The 14331-nt window shown below is 41.7% G+C and overlaps 1 protein-coding gene across 2 annotated transcripts in view; it reads right to left on the minus strand.

The window, feature by feature from the left end:
- PRICKLE2 (prickle planar cell polarity protein 2) overlaps window positions 1–14331 on the minus strand; it is a 320000-nt gene that overhangs the window by 163305 nt on the left and 142364 nt on the right. Inside the window, exon 1 of one of the 2 annotated variants that reach the window (XM_070936849.1) lies at window positions 2800–3369. The exons of the other annotated variant lie outside the window; for it this stretch is intronic. The gene's annotated coding sequence lies outside the window, so the exon portion shown is untranslated. Of the gene's footprint in view, window positions 1–2799; window positions 3370–14331 lie in introns of those variants that run through there. 2 annotated transcript variants of the gene reach the window in all.

Genomic DNA, 14331 nt, shown 5'->3' on the forward strand with positions numbered 1-14331 from the left:
TGAAGTTAGCATAGCTCTTCAGCACAAAGGGGAACTATCTCTTACGCACTGGAGAACAATATCTATTTGCCAGTCTTCCTATCTATCTATCTATCTATCTATCTATCTATCTATCTATCTATCTATCTAACCATGATTCTATATATCTTCCTTTTAACTGTTCTCATAATCTTATGCCAGGTTTGTCCCAAGAGTCCCAAAGGCTGGGCTTTGCAAGGCAGGCACTGTTAAAAAAAATTCATATGGGAGGGCTGTAAAACGGAACCTCAAGCAACTTCGCAGGAGCTGTTATAGATCTACCAGCAATGCAAACCACACCACTATGTGCCCTGAGCAGATGCTAGCATTTAAGCACACTTTTTTTTTTTAGCAGGGAAGCAGAATTGGCGGCGGGTTGGGGGGGGGAGGAAGGAAACTTAGGGAGAAATAGACCTTTGGATATACCTTATTTCCACAGCAATTTGTGTAGCATGAGTGTACTCTGAAAGGTTTAAAATCCTGGTGGGGGTAGGGGAAGTTGCACATTTTTCAAACCTACTTTCCGATTCAGCAAGATAGCATTCCAACTCAATAAAGTCCGTTGTCGCTAAATAAACAGAACCATTTGCCCTTCCCATGAAAGAATGATTCATCTTCCAGATTCCTGTTTTGTTTTAAACCTAACTGGAGTCCATCTACATGTCTAGCATGCAGACACTTAACATTTTCAAAGCTAATGCATAGCTAAATATGCTGCTGAGGAAAAGAACTGGGGGTGAAAAAAAAAAAGCTTTAAAAGTGGGGGAAGGAAAGCAAGTTAGGAGTTCAACAATTGCACAAAACAGCAGTGGTATCTCACTGGACTACCCTGGCGCAAGCAGCAGATTTCGGGTCTCCAAATCAACGAGATTCCCAGTGCCCCGTCACCTATGCTTGGCACTTCAGAGGACAAGATGAGAGAGATTCTTGAATTAGAACCGGACACAAAACTCTTGTTTGGAAGCCATATTGCATTAGAACGATGACAAACTATAGAAAAGCTTTTAGAGCACTGCCCCCTAGAGTCAGGAACGGATAGCACATATGTGCGAGGGGAACCTTTACCTTTACCTTTAACATCAAATGCCTTTCCTATCACCCTGCAATTGTTCCCAGCATTACTTCTCTTCCCCCAAACTGTTTTACTGTCTTAGACATTCCATTCCGAATGTTTGCTCTGGCAATTCTTCTCGGAAATTGTTTTGCAATGACCGACCCCCACCCCCCACCCCCTGCTGCCTCCCACAGCCTCAGAGCTATTCTTGCTTTTAAAACCACCACAACAAGTAACAGTCTTCATGTGCAAGATAGTGGAAGATTGTGCATTTAAATCTTCCGGATACTTAAGATTAACATAAGATATAAATGTTTGTGAGGGTTCCTGCTCAGGAATACCAAAAAGCTTCAGAGTCTTTTAAGTATAGTTACTTATTTGAAAATGTACTATCCCTTATGATGAGCAGGGTTATGAATATATATTCAAGGGAAGAATAGTTTTGATACAGCTTGCACATTACCTGGAGCAAATGGAAATTACACTGTTGATTTGCCCCAAGCTCATGACAAGAAGATAATGGAAAAGCATCCTTCAACAATCAGATAAAACATGCACAGACTTTTCTCCCTCAGTGGAAAAGCTACACAACTATCTCTGATCACCCATTTAACTCTTGGCATGAGATATCCTGATTCTCTCTCCTCCGGGCACTGCTCCACGGAATGTGAAATATCATTAAAAAAAAAAAGAGCAGAATAAGTTCAAGACAGACCACTAACAAGGAACAACTGGATTAAAAAAAAACAAAAACCCAATGACGCTACTACCACAAGACTAGGAAGGAGCACTTTTCAAGCTAGGCTAATTGGCATCTTCACACCTTCCAGAATTCAAACCATGGGAGTTGATTTCCAATACACTCCCAAGAACCAGTCTGGGTAAACTGATCCAAGGGAGAAAAGGCAGGACAAACAAACCACTGGGGGGGGGGAGGGGAGGGGACAACTCCCTAAGATTCAGTGACTCTAGAGAACATAGCTGACCATTCAGGAAAAGGATCACCCATCACTACCAACCGCCACAGGGCTTGTTACTTAGCTGTATAAATATAAAATCACTACATGAGTGGCTCTAAAATCACTAACATTTCCGAGGAGGGACGCTTTCAGGAAATTAAAAGTGAACAGATTAGATGAAACCAGAACACACCCACGGTCTCACCCACAAACAGGTAACCGAATCTTTTCCAACCTGGTGCCTCCAGGGATGAAGGATGGCAAATGCCAGTCAGTACAGCTAGCCCAGTCCATCCTAGCATATCCCGAGAGGGAGGAAAGCTGCTATAAGGGGTATTTCTGCACATTGGGCACCCTGCCACGCACTTCGCAAAAATAATAATAATAATAATAATAATAATAATAATAATAATAATAATAATAATAATAATAATAATAATAATAATAATAATAAACAACCCTTGCTCGTCCTACGAAAACTCTTGGTTTGCCACTCAAGGGTCTCAACAGCCGAGCTGGCGCTGGTAAAGCGACGAAAAGATACCTCAGCAGTGCCTCGCCCCGCTGCTTTCAGCGGCCATCCTCGACCGCGGCGAATCCGAAGGCTCTCTTCCGAAACGGACCGCGCTCTTCCGAATCAAGGACCGGTCCATCGGAGAAGTTAAAAACCCCAGCTTGTCACGTGACTCGCTCCTATTCTAACGACCGCGAAGCTTCCCCAACCTCCAGAACCCGAACTCCCCGAAAACGGCAGCAATCCCCCTTTACCTGTTTTCCCGGGTCGCTCCAAACTCCCGATGTCAGGATGTTTTCTCTCTCTCTCTCTCTCTCCAATCCCACGAATTATTTCCTTTCTCGTCTTTTTTTTTTAAATGATGATGATGACTTTCTTTCTTTTTTTCTTCAAACGGACTTTTACTTTTCTTCGGGGGGAGGGGGTGGACTTGCTCGCAAAGCCCCAGAAAAAAAGCGCAGCCTTATTAAGTATCTCGTCCCTCTCTCAGAAATCTCTCTCCCTCTCTCTGTTCTTGCAAGAAGGCTCGGATTCGCTAGCGGGAGATTTTCTCCAAATGAGCAACAACAGCAGGCTTGTCAAAAAAAAAAAAAAAAAGCCTCTAGGGAGGCAGGCATGCACGCACATTAAAAACACACATACACACACACCCCGAAAACATAGGGTGGCTTGGAAGGGGGGAAAAAAATCTGCCGTCAGCGAGGCGGTGGAGGCGAGGGAGCCCGCGCCTCGGCTCCAGAGCCCAGCATCGTTTTTCCCCGGGATCCGAGCTGGGGTTGGGATTTCTCTCTCTCTCGGCCGCTCCGCTCCTGCTTTTCCTACAAGTCGGCTGCCTCCTCCAGCGATCCCAAGCAGTCCGGTTTGGATTATAGCGAATGACCGCCCGAGCCAGCCAGCCAAGGCAGCCAGCGAGGCTGGGTCCAATGTGGAGCCCCTCCCTCCCTCCCTCGCCGAATCGGAGCGGCTCGAGCAGCCTCCTCCAAAAAAGGGCCCGGGGTGGGCTCGCAGGCTGCGGGCGGCCAGGCAGGCGGGCGGACGGACGGACTCTGTGCTGCTCGCGCGCCGGGGCTCAGAACCCTCGCCGATGCAGAGCTCGCCTCGCCTGCATGCTAATGAGCCCGCGTGATGTCAGCAAGTCAAAAAAGCACGTTCGGGCAGTTCGGCGAATTGGCTGGCCAAGCGCCTCGGGTTTATATTGACATGCAAATCAGGTTGTCCTTTTTTTTTTTTCTTCCCCCCCCCCGGTCTGTGTTAACGCCCGATCCTCTCCGCTGGCCCTTCACGCTTTCCCCACCTCCGCGTTGGTCAGGGAGGCAGCGGAAAGGGGTGGAAAGCAGTGAAGGTAAAACTGGAGGAAAACACACACACACACACACACACACGTGTGTGTATACACACACACGTGTGTGTGTATGTGTGTGTATGTATATATATAGATATATATATAGATATATACACAGAGACGTGTGTATACACACACACATATACATACACACATGAATGTATATGTATGTGTGTATATACATATACATACACGTGTGTGTGTGTGTATATATATATATATATATATATATATATATATATATATATATATATATATATATATATATATACACACACATACACACACACATATATATATACATACATACACATACACACACATACATACCAATATATAGATACACACACACACACACACACACACACGTATGTATGTATGTATGTATGTATATTTTTCTTCAGCCGGGTATTTTCCTACGTAAACAAAATCCTGCAAGTTGAGAAACTTGGTTTACTTAGGAAAATACTCGGCTGAAGAAAAATATACACACAAAAACCTACGACAACACACACACATACATACCGGTATATAGATATATATGCGCGCACACACATATACATACACTCTGGGTGTGTGTATATATAAAACCTTTGGTCAAAGAATGGGGAAGGGAGAGAGAGAGAGAGAGAGCTAGGATGCACATCAATTAGGAGAGCTGGTTGAGCTTCTACAGCCCAAAGGACGGGACCGGTCAGTCCCTCGTTTGCCAATTAGTTGCCCTTTGCAAAGCAGGTTGTGGTCAGAAGGGCAGTTGTTGACAGTTGTTGTCTCGGGATTCTTGGCAGTCCCTATGGAGGGAGACTATCCTTCAAACATCCTGCTCTCCAGCCCTGCAGGGTTTTAGATTTCGGGGTTAGAAAGGTACAAGGATTCAGCATCATACAAAACTGTGGTTGGACAAACCTGGGTGCCTTTGCATCCGTGCGCTTTTCCTATGCACGCACACATTTGCAAAACGCCTTTAATTACCTGTATCTGCATTCACTTGAAATACAATTTTATTTTTGTGCTTAAGAGTCTTGGGTAGATTGTGCCTATTGGGCTAATTTATGATTCAGTGTTTTCCATGAGTCCAGAAAACAGGCTAATTCACTTTAAGCATTCTGTGCAAATGTGGTCAGTGTTTTTATTAAGTGGCTATTATTAATTCAGTGTCTTGCAGATAGGGACAACAGGTAAATAGAAGTCTTGAACACTGGCCTTCTTTTTGGTAGCGATTCTCTCTATACGGAGAAAAAAAAAGGAGGCACTGAATTCCCGCAAGACTTGAGCAAAGATGAAAAATGCTGCAGGCTCTTTTAGAAAAGAGCCTGATTTAATGAATGCACATCTTATCAACCCAAATTTCTATAACGCTCCTGGGGAGATCTCTGATGCTGCCTTCCAAATTAGAACATATGATGTAGTTTACTACAGCTTGATATTTGCCACATTAATCCTCGTTATTAATGCCTGCTTTTTGAAATCCAAAGGCCACTCAAAGTTTAACAACCTTTTTTTTTTCAAGTTTAAACTAAAATAAAACTGATTAAAAGTCACTACCACTTAATTCAGATGGAAGAAAGTTTTGTGATGGAGGAAGATCGTAGTTCTTTTCCAGAACAGAAAAAATGGGGACTGGCTGCAAATCCCAGGGAGCACATACTGGTACCAGTACTTGGGAGCTGCACAGGAGAAAGACCTCTCCTATCAGGGTGAAGGTGTCTTTAAGAGAGCTCTACTGCTGATCATAATGTCTAAACAGGCTCATTCTAAAATAGCCAGTTCCATGTGTACATAAACCACAAGCTGCTTAAGACCTTTGAAAGTAAAAACCAATAATTTAAATAGCAACCTAAATGCAACTGGCAACCAATACAGGATGGCCAACAATGCAAGTCTTCCTTTATCATGCATTAGTCAATAGAGCCTTGGTAGTACAGTGGTCTAAGGCACCCTGTTATTAAGCTGGTTATTAAGACCAGCTGCCTGCAATTACTGCAGGTTCGAATCTCGCCAAGGCTCAAGGTTGACTCAGCCTTCCATCCTTTCTAAGGTAGGTAAATTGAGGACCCAGTTGTGGGGGCAATAAACTGACTTTGTATAAATATACAAAAGGATGAAGGCTATTGCTGAGCACATTGTAAACCGCCCTGAGTCTCCGGAGAAGGGCGGCATATAAATCAAATTAAAAAAAAAAAAAATAGCCGGGCAGTTGTATTTTATACCAACTGAAGCTTCTAGTGTCACAAGGCCCGGGGCCTGAATCTGGCCTGCGGGGTGCTTAGATCTGGCCCACGGAGCCGTCCTGGAAAAAGTGAAGGACCAGCCCACGGTGCTTATGCCAGTGAAAACGGAACTCAGGAGGGCCACATGCAGCCCCCCGCCCCCCGAGCTCCATTTGTGCTGGCAGAGGGTTGCAGGAGGTCATTGCAGCTGGAAAAAGTTCACAAGAGCCGCATGCAACCCCTTCTCCGAGCTCTGTTTTCGCCGGCAGAGGGGTTGCAGGAGGCCGTTGCATGCCCACCCAGCCCCCCAAGGTCAAACACAACCCTGATGCAGCCCTCAATGAAATTGAGTTTGACACCCCTGTTCTAGACCCAAAGATTGCTTTTTTCAGGAGGCAACTGGACTTTCTGGTTTTTCTTTGAAGACGTTTTCTTTGAAGAAGTTTTGCTTCTTCAGCTCTTCCAGCTCATCTTGGATGAGAAGCAAAATGTCTTCAAAGAAAAACCAGAAAGTCCAGCTGCCTCTTGAAGAAAGCACTTTTGGGACAAGCATGACCTGGATGACTGAGAATCTCCATAGATATGAAGCTTCTAGACATCCCTCAGAATTAATCCTATGTAGAACCTACTTCAGTATTCAAGCCTCACTATAAGACAAAAAATGTTAAGGTCAATCAGCTCAGGAACAGGTGCATGATGTTCATCGACCTCCTGCCATCATCACCACCACCACCAGAGCATTCAGAGATAACTGAGAATCAGAAAGTACTCCCCAATGGATCATCTTTTTTTAGGAGGTTCAATTTTATATCAAACAAGCAATTGACCAATACTATAGAATGCAGTACTGCAGGCTAATTCTGCTGACTGCTGGCAGTTCAAATCTCACCAGGTCAAGGTTGACTCAGTCTTCCATCCTTCCGAGGTGGGTAAAATGGGGATCCAGATTGTTGGGGGCAATAGGCTGACACTGTAAACTGCTTAGAGAGGGCTGTAAAAACACTATGAAGCAGTATATCAGTACTATTGCTATACAGGTAGTCCTTAACGTACAATTACAATTAAAACACTGCAGTTATTTAGTGAATCGTGGTTGTTAAATGAATCCAACTTTCTCCCATTTACTTTGCTTGCTGGAAGCCAGCTGGGAAGGTCTCAAATGGAGTTCACGTAACCCCAGGATGTTGCAACATGCCAGTTGCCAAACCCCCAAATTTTGATCACGTCACCATGGATGGTCATAAGTGCACAGACCAATTGCAAATCACTTTTTTTTCAATGAGGTTGTAACTTGAGTGGTCACTAAATGAATGGTGATAAGTGGAGGACTACCTCTGTCTGCATGTCTGTCTTGCTTGGATTTGAGTTGGCAAAACAGAGCTAAGGGAGTCGGAACCCAGCCCATATGGAGTACATCTGGTTAGGGAAAGATTGATCTAAGCCTAAATCGGTCCACCATCTGCTAACTGAAGGTGCCAGATCCTTTTAATTGAAGGTATTCCGTGCAAAGGTATAGTTAACAGTTATAGTGCTCCACTCCACATCCTTTTGAAAAGGCCACATTCCACTGCTGTCCGATTTTCAGAACTGCTAACACAACTAACAAAGAAATGAGCAAGGCTTTAATAACCTTGACTGAAACAGAAAAAAAAAATGTTCTCTGGGCAGGCAACTCACTTTTCAAAGTCCCACAGCACTGCACAAATAAAACTGAGGCTGTTTCTGCTAAGCCTGTGATGAACATCTTGCCATAAAATCTGTAGGATATGGAAAGGGATAAGAATGTTTCTGATCAAACAAATGAGAGTAAAATAACTATATTAATTTTTGGGTGGCCCACTGACTAGGCTACATGCTTAAAAATAAGATGCAGTGAATGGGGAAAAAACAACAACAACTTGGGGTGCCGTTGTCTGGTTTGTTTACGATTTCTCAGGTGTTAAAGACACGTTTCATCTGCTGCCCCTGGATTTTTGAGCTGTGGATTTTAGCCTTGAGGTCCAGACCTGTGAGCCTCACTCTGCCTATGTACTACTTTTCTAGCAGCCTGTCTGTAGTGTTATCTAAAAAGAATCATCTGCATGAGCAATGTTATGTTTGCCAGTCACAGTAACCTAAAGCAGCATTTTTCACAGAAACTCCAACTGAACTGGACTTGTTCTCAACTCCAACTATATTTTCCCTGGACTATTTCCCCCAGTGAATACACTTTCCCAATTTGAAAATCTTTTAAAAGATATACATCCCCCTTTGCCAAGATTCGAAGTAGATATCTTAAAAACAAAGCATGGCAAATAACGTTAGAGATCAATATGTTAAAAGGTATCCCACAATCCCTGTTTCTTTCCACATCTCTGTTGCTCTGCAAATCAATAGGATTTCTTAATAACAGAAATTAGGATTGACAGAATGGTATCTGAAGCTGCAAGTCTAGCAAGATAGGTCCTGGGATGAAAAGCCTAATTCTATTGCTTAATGCTCCTGAAAGAAAAAATGTGGAAACCAACATTCAGATAAGGCCATTAAAGTTTTCCCTAGGAGAAGAAGGGAATAGTCAACCAGCAGTGTGAATAGCAGTAAACAGCATTGGTCTGTTTATAATATCCATAAATACAATTATTAGGGCATAGGCAAGGGAGGCAGTGAAAACCCTGCTGTGCCAGACAAGACCTTCTAAGTAGTTAAATAGGCAGAATATATGCTGCATGTCACAAGCTAGAACAAGACACTTCTCATATAAAAATAAAAATAAAATAAAATAGTATTTGTGCAGCTTTCTGAGATTTAGTGTGTTTCTGTAGTGTTTCATCTAACTACACAAACACACAAAATCTCACAAAGCTGTATGTGGAATTTTGTGTGTGTGAAGTGTGAAAGTTGTTTTTTTGGGCTTTTTGTGGCTGTGTGAGGTTCCTGCTTGTTGCAGGGGCCATTTTGGGTCTAGCACAGCTGCTTTTACATTGTGGGTGAGCCAGTTGATGTTTTTTAATTTTTATTTGGTGTGCGTTGGAAGAGGGGTAGTCTAATACGGCGAGTATAGCCCAAACCCTATATTTTAACAGGAAAAGTCGGGGGTCGTCTTATACGCCCAGTCGTTTTATACGCCGGAAAATACGGTATTTATTTTTCAGTTACTTATTTAGAAATGGCCTCTATAAAATAAGTTCAGATTCTCAGATCTAGCATAGAAAAAAACATCAGTGTTCAATGGGCTGGATGTCATTGATTATGGAAGTATTTTATTTACCATTATATTAAGTTTTGATTAAATGCCCTCTAACAGAGTTGACTCATAGCAATGGACAGAAAGACCTTCTCCAGAATAACGATCTGTCCCAGTCTGACCTTTCTGGTCTTCTAATTGTACTTCCACCTTGCTAGTAGTTGTTCTATTCTCCTTCCTTCCACATTTCCCAGTAAAAATAGACTTCTCGTGAAAGTTGTATCACTGCATAATAAGTGCAAACTATAACAGCCTGAACCTAATCATTTGAACCTCAACGAAGAATTCTAGATTGATTTGTTCTGATCCATATTTTTCTTTAGCTGCCAATTGTATTCTCAGGTGTCTTCTTCAGCACCAAAGTTCAAAAACCCAAATAACATTTCTATTCTGCTACTTCAAAGTTCAACTTTCACATTTACCTAGAGTCACAGGGAAAACAGTTGCCTGTGTGATTTTTGTATTTTTAAATATAGACATAAAGCAGTACCTGGATATTAATTTCATTGCTGTCCTTTGAAGTGCTGGTCTGCGGTGTATTTCTTCACTGCTGTTCCTTTACTGTTGTCTAAAAGCAGAAGATATCTACCACTTCAATGCCTTAATTGCCAGTTGAAGGTATTTCTGTATGCGGTGAAGCACATATTGACTTCTTTCGCTTTCTGAATTATCTAGTCTGCCTCAGCAATAATGTCTCTTGTTATTTGTCCTTTTCTAAAACTGGTTCGAATGTCTGGCATTTATATTTTTCATCTTTGATGTCCCTAGAAATGCTTCAATATTGCTTCTTGTCTTTTCTTACAGTGTTCTGAAATTCTTTATTAAGTTCGTTCCTAAGTTCTTTGTCTTTCCTAGACTTGGCTTCTTTCCTCCTCTTGGCAACCTCTACTGGCAATTTCACTAATATCAAGTCTGCTTTCTTGTTTCTAGGTATTTGACACTGTCTTTTCATATTGGCCCTTCTTTGATTTCAATCCACAGTTCTTCCTGTTCTCTTGTCAGTAAGGTTCAAGGACTTCAAAGTGATTCCTGATGTTCTCCTTGAAAATACTGGGCAGAGGCTCAACATCATATAGAGGAAAATGACTGGTTTTCTTCCTCTTTAGCTTGTCTTGGAACTTACACATGAGCAGTTTTTGATTTGTTCCTCAGCTAACCTCCTCCACTCCCCCATCTTTGCTATTATAACTGAACCTTTAAAAAAAAAAATCTTTGCACAATAATATAGCCAATTTTATTTTGGTGTACTTTAACTGGTAATGCCCATATAGATAATTGTAGTTTTGGATTGTTTGAAAAAAACTTTTACCAATGAAGAAATGATTGGGTTAGTAGAAATTGGTCATTCATTCTCCTGCTTCTTTTCCTGGGCTATTTAGCCCAACCATGTTTTCCTCCTTAGTATTTCCAATTTTGGCATTTCGCCATGTGCGAGAAGGCGGCAATATAAATTGTCTAAATAAATAAATATATAAACCACAAGCAGCCCATTTTACTCTTTTATTCTGTCAATTTCAGATTGAATTTGATCAGAAAGCTCATCAACTTCCTCCTCTTCTGCATCAGTGATCAGAGCATAAACCTGGATAATTCCCACATTGAAGGGTTGCCTATGAAGTCTAACTGATATCAAATCAAATCAATCTTTATGCAATCATAGACTAGCAGATAAAACACAAGAGTCACAATTAATTAAGATAAAAGGAAAAAATACGTTATTCAGCTGGACCCATGTATTGTGTTTTCTATATCTTTCCTGACTATGAAAACAACTGTTCCTTCTTTAACTATCTTGTTCTGAACAATATATTCGGACTCAAAGTCTCCAGTTCCAGTCCATTTCAATTTGCTGATGTAATACCTAAGATATCAATGATGCTGAACTTCCCATGTTTATGTTTCTTGTGTTTCTTATATTCCATATTTCCATTGTAATGCTGTGTTCACAACATTGGAACTAGATATCCTATCAACTTGAATCTAGCCAGATCATGATTACCATTAGTACAGATAGTCCTCGATTTACAACCATACATGACTATTCAAAGTTACAAAAGCACTGAAAAATATGACTTATAACCATTTTTCACATTGACGACCATTGCAGCATCCCTGTGATCAGGGGATCGAAATTCAGACGGTTGGTAACTGGCATGTATTTATGATGGTTGCAGTGTCCCAGGGTCACATAATCACTTTTTGCAACCATCTGACCAGCAAAGTCAATGGGGAAACCAGATTCACTCAGCAACTGTGTTACTAACTTAACCACTGCAGTGATTCACTTAAAACTATGGCAAGAAAGGTCAGAAATGGGGCAAAACTCACTTAGCAATGGACATTTTAGGCTCAATTGTGGTCATAAGTTGAGGACTACCTTTACTTGGAAAGATCCTCACCTCTTCCTCAATAACATGTTCAGTGCCATCCAACCCATTATCTGACATTACATCATTAGCATATTGCCTATTGGTGTGGTTTCTGGAATTGTTTCCTAGTGTCTTCTCCCATACAGTATGAAATGGTACTTTGCCTCCAGCATCTTCCTCTCTTGAAATTTATGTCCCTGCTTTAGTTGGGCACCTGGGACGACCTCGGGTGACTCTGCTGGGACCTTACCGTCTTAGCATTCACCCCCAAAATTCTTCGTTCATCCCTCCTAGCAGCAGCCACTCTGCCATGATAAAGCAGCAAAGCAGGATTTGAGGGGGATTCCCTTAATTACCCTTTTCATAAATGAACTCTAAAATTCTGTAAATTTCGATGTTCTGATAAGGATAAGTTGCACAAATAGATCAATCCATAGAGATATCTCATTGATGTTAATATGTGCAAAGATTTGCATTCATTTCCCAAAAGGAGCTTCAGGCTGTAGAAGTGCCCACGTAGGACTTGTTTGCAGCTCTTTAAAACAGTTATGTCTTTTCTGGGAACATCTGGCAGTTGCCAAAGGGAATTGTGCAATCCCTCCCAAAAAGGTGAAGCAGCTTTAAAGAACTGTGTAGGCAGATGCTCCTATATTTTTGCTCCAGTTTTTGGAACCGAATCCAAGACACCGCACATGCCAAATAATGCATATACTGTATATACAGTCACGTGCATACACACTAGACTCCTGGCAATGTGTCAGAGACAATGATGGAATTATAGCAAGAGAATAGTTATACAAACAGCATCTCAGAATACTCAGTGAACATTTGGTGAATGTTTGATGACTTTATGAAGTTTTCTTATTTTAATTATATGGATTTGCAACACAACCTTAGACATGTTTTTTTAAGGAGCAAGCCCCTTTATTTTCGGTGAAGGCTTACTCCCTTAAGGCAGCCAAGCTTGAAAGGCACAAGGCCAAATCTGTAGAATATATTACTCCCCAAAGCTAAAGGATTACTTTCTCACTATATCTTCTTCCACATTTCCACATATGAATGTATTTTAAAATATATTCATATCTATTCCCTCACTGACCAGCATTGCTTCATTGGTAATAGTTCAGTTGAGTGATAATGGGGGTCTTGAGGCATGGGGGATCCATGATTTTATGGCCTGATACAAAAATAGTGAAACTCAAAAAGTCTTCAATTTGCAGCAAAAAACAAAACAAAACACCCAAAGCCACCACTAATAATACTCTATAAACAACCAGACTGAGCCCAATCTTGGCTTAAAACCAGAGCACGAGTTGCCAAAAAAAATACACTAGGACCAGTTTCTATGGATTGCATTCTGTCAATAAAGAGAAGAGAAAGCAGTGGTGTCAGAAATAGCCAATTACACACGATCCAGTGATTTTTAAAATGTATTATTATTATTCCACTTGACTTCATTCAAGCTGTAGCTGTGAAAATGGCCACTGATTGCATAGTAGATATGAATCCATTGACCACAGGTATACTTTTAGCAGGTATAATCTTAAACTACTTTTTGCATTAGGTTTGCATTAGGTCATATTATGGTTTAGCTCCAATGTATTACAACATGTGAACCCATTCATAATGATTTAGCCTTTTGAGAGATCCAAGCCATTGTGGTTTCTTAAGGGACCGTAGTGAAAATCTTAGTTCTGTGATTGTTGAATACCGTCACTAATATATTGGTTATAACTGCAGATTAACTCTCGCTAAAGTTGCAAGGACAAACAAGAGAATGATTTTAAATAGCTTTTTTCCTCCTGCAACAGTGATCATGCAAAATGTTAACCGCTCTGAGGAATCCATTTAAATGTGGGGCTGGAATCGGGGCAGAATAATTTGTTCCAGGAAAGCATCCTTCCTTCAACACACAAACCAACATTCAGGCATGCCTTAACTCCCACTTCAGCTTTCTTCATTCCTGGCAGTCAAAGATGTAAGTCTGGTTTTAAAATTAAGGCTGGAATGCTTAATCTGGACTAAAAACCAGAATTTGATAGAGTCCTGCTCTGCCTCCTTGCTCTCCTTCTCATGATGGGGTTTATAGTCACTCAAAATATATTAATTGAAGCAAAGAAAAAAATGGACTGAAATTTAACCAGGAATTTAACAAAGCAAGAACTTTGTTTGCAAAATTGTAATTTAAAACAGGAACAAATTATAATTCCCTTAGAGCACTAATCATCTTTGGAAACCTTGCTTAAGCTACAGACTTTGGCTTAGACAATGATGATCCACCATCTAATACCGTGATGGCAAACCTATGGCACGCATGCCACAGGTGGCACGCAGCGCCCTCTCATGGGCACGTGAGCGGTCGCCCCAGTTCAGTTCCGCCGTGCATGCGTAAACGCCTCCCATGGCCAGCTAGTCATTGGGTCTCTGCCATGCATGCACGGGGTGTGTGTGGAGGGGGCACACATGTGGGGGGGCAGGGTGCGTGCAGGGGGCCATGCGTGCATGCATGGGGAAGGGTACATGCAGGAGGTGGAATGAATGTGCAGGGGCCACACGCGCATTGCATTTTGTGGGTTCGGGCAAGCGCATGCGCTTTGGGCACTCGGTCTGGAAAAGGTTAGCCATCACTGATCTAATAGAAC

The sequence above is a fragment of the Pituophis catenifer genome, unplaced genomic scaffold (assembly GCF_029215685.1).
Source record: "Pituophis catenifer annectens isolate HBS135680 unplaced genomic scaffold, rPitCat1.0.hap2 SCAF_2, whole genome shotgun sequence".
Lineage (NCBI taxonomy): Eukaryota > Metazoa > Chordata > Lepidosauria > Squamata > Colubridae > Pituophis > Pituophis catenifer.